This window comes from Pan troglodytes, chromosome 18 (assembly GCF_028858775.2).
Source record: "Pan troglodytes isolate AG18354 chromosome 18, NHGRI_mPanTro3-v2.0_pri, whole genome shotgun sequence".
In the NCBI taxonomy this organism is placed as follows: domain Eukaryota; kingdom Metazoa; phylum Chordata; class Mammalia; order Primates; family Hominidae; genus Pan; species Pan troglodytes.
This window is the reverse complement of record NC_072416.2, coordinates 36,720,862-36,730,091: the sequence shown is the minus strand read 5'-3', so window position 1 is coordinate 36,730,091 and position 9,230 is coordinate 36,720,862.

The following is a 9,230-nucleotide window of genomic DNA, read 5'->3' as shown; positions in this document are numbered from 1 at the left end:
AAAAAGTTACCAACAAGTTATTTAAAGAATCGAATGGAACCCTTTGGAAATACAGTGTTCATGCCTCTAGTATTAATGCCACTTTTTACTTCGAGGCCAGCAAGCTAGATTCCGATGGCCTTCCCTTTCCAGGATGGGAAGGGGATGATTGACTTCAATTTTCCCCCTTCCGTTACTTCTCTGCTCCACATCATTTCTGTGCTGATGCAGGGACGATTTCCACTCCTTTTACAGCGTAGATGTTAAAAGCCTGTGCGGAGCAGCTCATTCATCATTTTCCGCAGAGCTTTACCCCTCACTTCCCCAGCCAGCTAAATGCAGGCTGTTCTTGACTCTCTGACCTAGGCCCATTGCAGGGCGAGGGCCAGGCTCAGGAGTTTCCAGGGTGAAAACCAGGTAAGCTTGATGTTGGAAGGATGAAAAAGGACCCAAGAGGGTCTGAGATGCAGAGCTCTCCAGAGGGGCCTGGGAGCCTGCAGGGAAAGAGGACTCTCTTTACATCCTGGAGGCCTGGTGCAACTCTAGTTGGTTTCATGTTTGTTGCCAGTAACAGCAGCTCACATGAAGCGGTGCACCATGTTCATTTTACATGGATCATCTCAAGGACTGCTTACAAAAAGGCCAGGAAGTAGCTGATGTTCTTCCCATCTTACAGGTAGGGAAATTGAGGCATGGAGAGGCAAAGTTACTTGCCCATGGTCAAACAGGTAGAAAGCAGCACTGGCAGATTCAAAGCCAGACATCTACTCTCAGATACACGCCCTGGGCCTCAAGGCCAGTTTGCCTGGGCATTTCCCTTTAATGTCTCCTCTCTGGAAGTGAATGGTGTCATCAGAAAGGTTCCAGTGCCAGCACCAATCAATGACTGTCCCAGTGAGAGCTTGGGCAAATCCCTTTACCCCTGCAGGGACTCAATTTTCTCACCTGCAACATGGGGGTATTAATAAAGCCACCCCCCGCACCCCCGGCCCCCAGCCCCTCCACCTGGTTGCAAGAGGAGTGGTTGTAGACTAAGGGCCTGCGTCAAGTACAGAACCCAGGAGGGGTCTGCCCAACTTTAACCCTCTCTCCAAATCCTCTGGCCTGAAGCAGCAGAAACCCACGTGGGACTGGGGGCTGCCCCCTTCCGGGCCTGCCCCAGGCAGAGGGGTCCCCATCTAGCCCCGCGGGGCGACGGCGGCCGGTGGCTGCGTGAAGGGCCCCCTCCCCCGACGCCGGGGAGCAGGAAGGCCACTCGGCACCATATTTAGTCAGGGGGAGCCGGCAGCCCAGAGCTGGTATGCGGCGCTGGGAATTCCTGCAGGAAGGAGTCCGCGCCTGCCCTTTTTGGGTTGTCTCCCGCCCGCCGCTCCCGCCGCGCCCGGGGAGGGGGACCGGCCCGGCCCGGGAACCTCGGAGGAGCTGGTGCCGCGTGGGGAGCGGAGCGCCCGGGCTGCCCGCGGGTCCCCGGCCTGGCGCGGGGCCAGCCCACCGCCTCGACTTCCTTTTATGGCCTGTGTGTGCGTGCGTGGACAGGAGCGGGGAGGGAGGAACGGGGAGAAGACGGAGAGCCTGGGGAACAGAGAGAGAGAAAGCGCAGAGATAGGAGTGAGACACGCGGGAGAGATGGAGAGCAAGAGACATAGAGACCAGAGATAAAGTGAGACACGAGGGAGAGACAGATACATCGACAGATCTAGAGAAGCGAGAGAGACAGAGACAAAAGATGGAGTGAGAGACAGCAATGATCAGAGTGACAGACATGCAGAGACAGTGGCAGAGACAGAGCGAGAGAGCCTGTGATGGAGAGAGACAGGGAATGCAATTTTAGGCGAGGAATCCTTGGGGAAGGGAAGTTGTTGAAGGGAACTCGCAGACTCTGGGGGCACACCCACTTTCTCCTTGGATCTTGACACTTGCATCTTGTAAATTACGTAATTATCACCGCCACCGCCTTCCCCCATTTTGCAGCTGTGGACACCAAAGCTCAGAGAAGTGAAGTGACTTGCCCAAGGTCACGCAGCTGGCGAGTGGCGCACAGGGGAGGGGGACAGCTGAAATAATCACAGTGGGCTTAATTTTAATTTTTATTTGTATTTTGGTCGTGGTGATGCGGGTGGAGGTGGAGATGGCAAGTTGGGAAAAGTAAAAACTTCCCCTTCCTGCACGGTTCCCAGCAAGGGTGGGGGCCTCCTGTCTTGCACTTTGCAAAGTTCAAGAAATCCCCTTTCCCTACCCTTCACGCTGCACAGCCGGCCCTCTTTCCAGACAGTGCGATGCCAATAAAATGGGAAGTGGGGTGGGAGATGTCAAGTCAGATCCACCACAGCCCCAACACGGGGAGGAAGAGGTTAAAGCCTGTGCGGCTGGAACCGACTCAGGGAAGACGTTCTCAAGCATCCCGCACAGACACTGCCTGCTCGACCCCCTTTCTCTAGGGATCCGGAGCGTCTGCGACCGCCTCTGGCCGGGGGTGAGACTCCCGTCCCTGTGCGCACCTGTTCCGTGCGCCCTTGTGCGATGAGCACCTGTTCGGTGCGCCCTTGTCCCGGGCGCCCCAGCTCCTTGCGCTCCCGCGGGGGGTGCGCCCTGCAGGGGGCGCGGCGAGGGGGCCGCGAGGGACCCTCCCCAACTCCACCCCTTCGGCCTCCTCCCCTTTCCCAGCCGCGGGCAGCTCCGGGTCTATAAAGAGAGGCGTCCGAGACGCGCAGGGAGATTTGGACGCTCCGGCCTGGGAGGTGCGTCAGATCCGAGCTCGCCATCCAGTTTCCTCTCCACTAGTCCCCCCAGTTGGAGATCTGTAAGTAGTAGTTGTCCTTCTGGGGGCAGATTGCAGGGGAGGGGGGTGTTAAAAGTCCTATAGGGTATTCTATAGGGGCTGGGGTGCACTTAGGGGTCCCTGTTGTCAACCTCGTAAGGGCCATGGTGGGGGCAGAGTTGTGATTTGGATTTCTCTCTGCCCTATCGTCTTAGATTATCCTAGACTTTCCCCAAACAGCATTTCTCAAGATTGCCAGTGAGAAGTACCATTTTGGGGGTGCTTGTTAACGATATCAATGCCTGGACCCAACTCCATTTCCCAACTCTAGAATCCCCAGAAAAACTGCCTTAAAAAAAAAATTAGTCCCGAGTGATTCTTGTTAAGAGGCTAATCCAGGAGATATGCTCCCTTGGAAATCTCAGAGGTCCGGTGCAGACAATCAGGCATCTCACTTTTATTCTAGGCACCAAAAAATGTACAGCTGAACTTCACTGAAAAGTCACTTGCTATCACACAGACAGGCAAAGTGAGGCTCCTTGTGGATTTGACCGTATTGCACGGTTGTGTTGATAATGCATTAAATCAGTTAAAAACACATGGGCATAGGCTTAGCAGAAAGGAGAGTGTTTTTTTTTTTTTTTAAATCAGTTTAGGGGAGGTTCTTCTATGTTGAGAACCCCTGGGAGATAAGGCTGGTTGTGATCTAGTTTGTTACAGCCCACTTTTTCCTCTTCTCCAAATTAAAAAAAAAAAAAAAACTCACCCAGGTTGACCCCAAAGGGCCCCCAGATACCCAGGTGGGCTCCAAAGTCTCCATTTGCTTCCACGATCTGCAGGTGCATTAGGTAACATTACACTAGAATTTCCCGCAGAGCCACCTGTGTCAATGCCACTCTCGTGCCCAACCAAATGGGTTAAATGAGAGAAAGTGTGGCTACTGCCTGTTGTAAGTTTTCTTCCAGCACAGGGTCTGGTAGAGATTTTGCCACTTGAGAAAAGGTACCATCCAAAGCCATGCTTGTCAAGAAGTAAAAGAAAATATTTAGAAACCCAAGGCGGGAGTGTTTAGTTGCAGTATGAAGAACTGAGAGATTAAATGGTGAACTGTCCGGGGTTTGGCAAAAAGAAGGCAGGCTATTAATAAACTGCTTTGCATAGTTTTTTGTTTCTTTGATTTACTTAACGATACTATTTTAGAATTGTTCAGAGAGGGAACTTGACGCTGAACTGAAAGTCATTAGGTGGCAGGGTGTGAAATAAGATAGGGAATTTTGTTTGAAGGAAATTGATGTTTTCCCTTTGAGATAGCTACCTTTGGTGGAACACTTCAGTGCCACATGCTGTTGCAACATTTAACTTAATTTATCTCATTTAATCTTTGCAACAACTTCATAAGAAAGGCGTTATGATGCCTGTTTAGTATACAAGGCAGCTGAGGCTCAGAGAGGTAAAGTGTCACACAGCCAGCAAGTGGTAGAACCCATTCCCGGGTCAGTTTGAGTCCAAGTTCATACCCTTGACCCCACTATCTTTCTTCTTTACCGTGGACACAAACTTGCTGGGGTCAGGTTTCTGGTGGGACTAAATGCTTCCAACAAAGTAAATGTTTATCACCGTGTCCTTTGAAGAAAACATAAACTGACTTTTTGCACATTTAAAATAAAAGGCACTGTTTGTCCCCTGATTGAGGGGGTGACCTAGCTGAAACCAGTGACCCTAGGTGGGCTGCCATGCCGAGAGTCCAGAACGTGAACTAGCTGGGTCTTTTCCGAGAAGCCGCCAGGCTTGCCTTGTAAACACCATGTTTTTTAATGATCATGTCCGAAATAGATGTGTTATTCCGTACAAGGTATCTGTTATGGATTTGTTATCATTACTTTTCCGTGGGAGGGCAGAGATTGAGGCAAACATGCCCATTTATGGAAGCATTTTCCATGAGGCCATCCCCGGCCCCCTCGTCAGTTACCCAGCCTTGCACTGCAGCCCGGTTGGTCCTGGCCCTGGGGATTTGTCTACCATGTCCCTCACCCATTGAAGAACTAGTGGAGAAACCCTAAGGAGAAGAGATTTGGGAGGAAAGTGGGATTCTTTTTTCCTACCCCCTCTTACTCAGAGGTTTGATTTTTTTGGGTAGGGGGTGGGAGGGAATTGTCTCCTTTCCACAGGGCTTGAATCCAAACAGGTGGGTCTTCCACGTTAGGCACAAGCGTGTAATTCCAAGAGCAGATATATAGTAGATTTTTCTTGAAAACCAAGTTCAATTTTCAATCCAGTAGAATCATAGAAGGTCATAAGCAAATTTAAAAATCATCTCCAGCACCTCCCCAAACCTCACTTTCTCATCCGGGAAATGGGGCTAATGAGAATAACTCATGTTTTTTGGGCACTTTTGCCTGGCGAGATGCTAAACCCTTTGTGGACATTATCTTAAGTCTTCATAACAACCCTTTAGAGTAGATACTGTTATTATAACTGGCTTTATTTTACACATATGGAGTCTGAATAACTTGCTTAAGATAGCTCAGCTAACCAGTAAGGAAAACAAGATTCTACAAATCTAGGTCTTTCTAACTCCAGAGTTTCACAGATTACCCTCATGGGAGGATTTGATGAGCTAATGTGTATGAAGGGTTTCACACAGTGCCTGGCCCCTGGTAAGCTTTAGTGATGGTTATTTATAGCAAACACAACCAGAGAGTTCAAGATGTTTGCTCAGTATGGCATGGCTCATCTTTGGCAGAACCGGGAAGCCTAAACTATGTGGCCGTTAAAGGAGAAGCTTCTCTTAATTTTCTTCCCTTTGATCTCATAAACCTCGTTTCTATTTGGGCTGAAAGTGGTGATTAGAATCTTTAATATATGAAGCTACCATTCCTTACCTGGATTGGGAATGTTACAAATTCCAATTGCATTTGTTTAGGGTTTTGTTTGTTTGTTTTTGAGACAGAGTCTTGCTCTGTCGCCCAGGCTGGAGTGCAGTGGTGCGATCTTGGCTCACTGCAACTTCCGCCTCCTAGGTTCAAGCACTTCTCCAGCCTCAGCCTCCTGAGTAGAGAGTAGCTGGGTTTATAGGCGCCCACCACCATGCCTGGCTAATTTTTTGTATTTTTAGTAGAGATGGGGTTTCACCATATTGGCCAGGCTGGTCTCGAACTGCTGACCTCAAGTGATTCGCCTGGCTTGGTCTCCCAAAGTGCTCAGATTACAGGCGTGAGCCACCGCGCCTGGCTTATTTAGGGTCTTGATGGCATACTTTAAGGGATGGTCTTTTTGCTCTCTAGGTCTTCTCCTTCCACCCCTGACCTTTCAACTTTTAACCCTGGCCACACAATGGAGGAAAGACTGAGTTTAGAGAAAGGCAGGCAAGAATTTGAAAGAAACCTTGTATGTGATCCAAGGACAGAGGAAGAAGCTGCTCACAGTGTCACAGTGGCTGAAAGGGGAGGTCGGACATCTGTGACTTGTATCAGGGTTTCAGGGGCTAAGGAGGAACAACCTCATCAAAGTTGCTAGGAAAGGGCCATAGAGGCCAGGTATGGCAGGTCATACCTGTAATCCCAGCAATTTGGGAGGCTGAGGTTGGGGGATGGCTTGAAGTCAGGAGTTGGAGACCAGAGTGGGCAACATAGCGAGGCACCATCTCTACAAAAAAATTTTTAAAATGAGCTGGGCATGGTGGCATGCATCTGTAGTCCTAGTTATTCAGGAGGCTGAGTGAGGCAGGAGGATTGCTTGAGCCCAGGAGTTCAAGGCTGCCGTGGGCCCTGATTGCATCACTGTTCTCTAGCCTGGGCAACAGAGTGAGACTCTGTCTCAAAAAAAAGGTGAGGGGCATAGAACTTTATTGTACCAGGCTGAAAAATACAAGGCCCAGAGAGGGCAAGTGACTTGCCTAGCATCACCCAGGGAGTTTTGGGCAGAGCTGAGACTTGTAACTCGAAGACCTAAGGATCTTCCACAGGCTAATGAATAGCTTGTTTGTGCTCAAGGGGTGAAGCAGTGAGTTGTTAGGACAGGACTGTGAATAGGGCTGACATATTCAGATGTGTCAAACATCGCTAATGCCATCTCTGAGTAAATTAGGCTTCAAACAGATAGGGATACTAATCCTGGCTCCCCAACTTTTGCAAGGGAGGGCCTTGCATTTACCTTTCAAGACCCCAATAGGCTTAGCAGGAAAATGGGAATAATAGATAATGCCACTCTTTCATCCTTGGACTTTTTGTCTAATTATATGAATTTATCTGTAGGATAAATTCCCAGAAATGCGCTTGCTGAGTTAAAGGGCATGCGTGTCTAAAATTAATAGATATTGCAAATGACCGGCTAAAGACATTGCAGACCAGGCGCAGTGGCTCACGCCTGTAATCCCAGCACTTTGGGAGGCCGCAGCAGGTGGGTCACCTGAGGTCAGGAGTTCAGGACCAGCCTGGCCAACATGGTCTCTGCTAAACCCTATCTCTACTAAAAATACAAAAATTATCTGGGCATGGTGGTGGGCACCTGTAATCCCAGCTACTCGGGAGGCTGAGGCACGAGAATCGCTTGAGCCTCAGAGGCAGAGGTTGCAGTGAGCCGAGATCACACCACTGCACTCCAGCCTGGGCAACAGAGTGAGACTCGGTCTCAAAAAAAAAAAAAAAAAAAAGGCATTGCAAATTGCAACTTGTTGCAGTCACATATGACAGTAGTCCCCATCCTCTTGGCACCAGAGACTGGTTTCGTGGAAGACAATTTTTTCCAGGGTGGAGTGGGGAGGATGGTTTTGGGATGAAACTGTCCCACCTCAGATCATCAGGCATTGGTTAGATTCTCATAAGGAACGTACAACCTAGATCCCTTGCAGGTGGAGTTGACAATAGGGTTTGTGCTTCTGTGAAAATCTAATGCTGCTTATCTGACAGGAGGCGGAGCTTAGGCAGTGATGGTCACTCACCCACCGTCCCCTCCTGCTATGTGGCCTGGTTCCTAACAGGCCATTGACTGATACTGCAGCACAAGGGTTGGGGACCCCTGACATAGGAGACTATACATGTATTTTAAGCTGTGGTATGCCAGAATTGTAAAATATAAAACACAGTGGGGCTTTTAGGGCCAGAAATAATCAGTTCTTGCTCGCTTCCAGAAGCATCCTTCACAGGGGCTACCGTAACTCTTACCAACCAAGTTCTCTTGGTTGGGAGGAAAAAATAGTGTTATGCATTCAGAGAACTTCTTTCTGGAGTTACTTGAAACCATTGGTATTCAGATGATTAGGCAGATGTCACAAGGCAATAAGAATGTGACAGGTTCACCATTCACTTTTTTTCCTGTGAAAGTGAAGTAGGGCTTTCTTGGGAACAAGCCCTTGGGAGGTGGGGGGATGTGAATGGTGAGGGGAGGGTAGAAGTGGTGGAGTAGGGTCAGGGGCAAGAAAGGGACTTTCTGCTAAGGATTAATCGGGTGTCCATTTACTCTTAGCAGAAAACTAGGATTAGATTCTGGATTGTACTCCTGACTCCAAATTTTACAAGTGGGAGTCTTGCATTTACCTTCCAGGACCTCGGTCATCTTAGCAGGAAAATAGCAATAGCAGGTGATGCCACCTTACAGAGCGCTTAGGAGACAGTGAGATGGTCTATATAGGAAGCTGTCTGGCCTGATACCTGATGAATACAAGGGGCCCAATAAATACAGTGGCTGTTATGAATAATAGATCTAAACTGCCTTTTTGGTACTACTGGGGACCTGCCAAGCAGGTGCATTTAGAGTACACAGTCCCTCTCCCTGCGACACATTTGACGCCTCCCTACACCTGGACCAGGCCTTGAGCGAGGATTTCCACCGCAGAGGTCCTTCCAGCTGGCGAATTGTGTTGCAGATCAGGTTCAGAGAACTTCTGTTTTGCCTGTGTGACATTCATTCATTCGTTTATTTGAAATAGAGATGGGATCTCACTGTGTTGCCCAGGCTAGTCTAGAGCTCCTAATTCAAGCAATCCTCTTGGCTTGGCCTCCCATAGTGCTTGGATTACAGGTGTGAACCACTGTATCCAGCCCTTTATGACATTTAGAATATGAGCAATTTTTCTTTTTTCTTTTTTTTCTTTTTGAGATGGAGTCTCACTCTGTCACCCAGGCTAGAGTGCAGTGGCATGATCTTGGCTCACTGCAACCTCTACCTCCCAGGCTCAAGCGATCTTCCCACCTCAGCCTCCCGAGTAGCTGGGACTACCGGCATGTGCTGCCATGCCTGGCTAATTTTTGTATTTTCTGTAGAGATGGGGTTTCACCATGTTGCGCAGGCTGGTCTCAAACTCCTAAGCTCAAGCGAACTGCCTGCCTTGGCCTCCCAGTGTTGGAATTACAGACGTGAGCCACAGTGCTGAACCCTGCATGGTATTTAGAATATAAGCAATACTCTAACATCTGGTCTGGGTCACTCTGTATTACTTACCTGATCTCCAAAAACATTTGGGTTTGTGTCTCTGGTCCAAAATCTTTAGCCAATG